This window comes from Corvus brachyrhynchos, unplaced genomic scaffold, assembly GCF_000691975.1.
Source record: "Corvus brachyrhynchos isolate BGI_N302 unplaced genomic scaffold, ASM69197v1 scaffold65, whole genome shotgun sequence".
NCBI lineage: Eukaryota > Metazoa > Chordata > Aves > Passeriformes > Corvidae > Corvus > Corvus brachyrhynchos.
The window spans coordinates 2,045,888-2,046,397 of NW_008238365.1; the positions used below are offsets into that span (position 1 = coordinate 2,045,888).

Here is a 510-nt window from a genome sequence, read left to right on the forward strand (position 1 = left end):
CCAGTGCTTCCTGGTGATCCCAGCACCATCCCAGTGCTCCCTTGGTGATCCCAGAACCATCCCAGTGCTCCCTTGGTGATCCCAGCACCATCCCAGTGCTCCCTTGGTGATCCCAGCACCATCCCAGTGCTCCCTATCCCACTGCAATCTTATTTCAGTCACACTGAATATCTCACACACATTCAGCTGGAATTAATAATCCAGAGATATCCATCATTCCTTACATATCCCTTGTGGGTTTCTGGCACAGGAGGGGGAAGATCTGAGGGGATCCAGGACACTCCACCCTGAGCCTCCCAGCCAGGGTCTCCCCAGTGCCACAGCAACACCACAGAGCGAGGAATCTCCCACCAGATGTGGGAACTTCCCCGTTTTTTTCCCCTAATTTAACGACCAATTTGAATTTTAAAAGCATGGGAGAGACTCCTCCAAGTTCTGCCACCCTCGGAGGCAAAATTCCAGCACAATCCTGTCACCCACTGGCACAAAATGACAGGAATTTGGCCATGA

At 52.0% G+C, this 510-nt stretch overlaps 1 protein-coding gene across 3 annotated transcripts in view; it reads right to left on the minus strand.

The window, feature by feature from the left end:
• Positions 1 to 510, minus strand: part of KHDRBS1 (KH RNA binding domain containing, signal transduction associated 1) — a 17,205-nt gene that overhangs the window by 14,114 nt on the left and 2,581 nt on the right. The gene's annotated exons all lie outside the window — the stretch shown is intronic.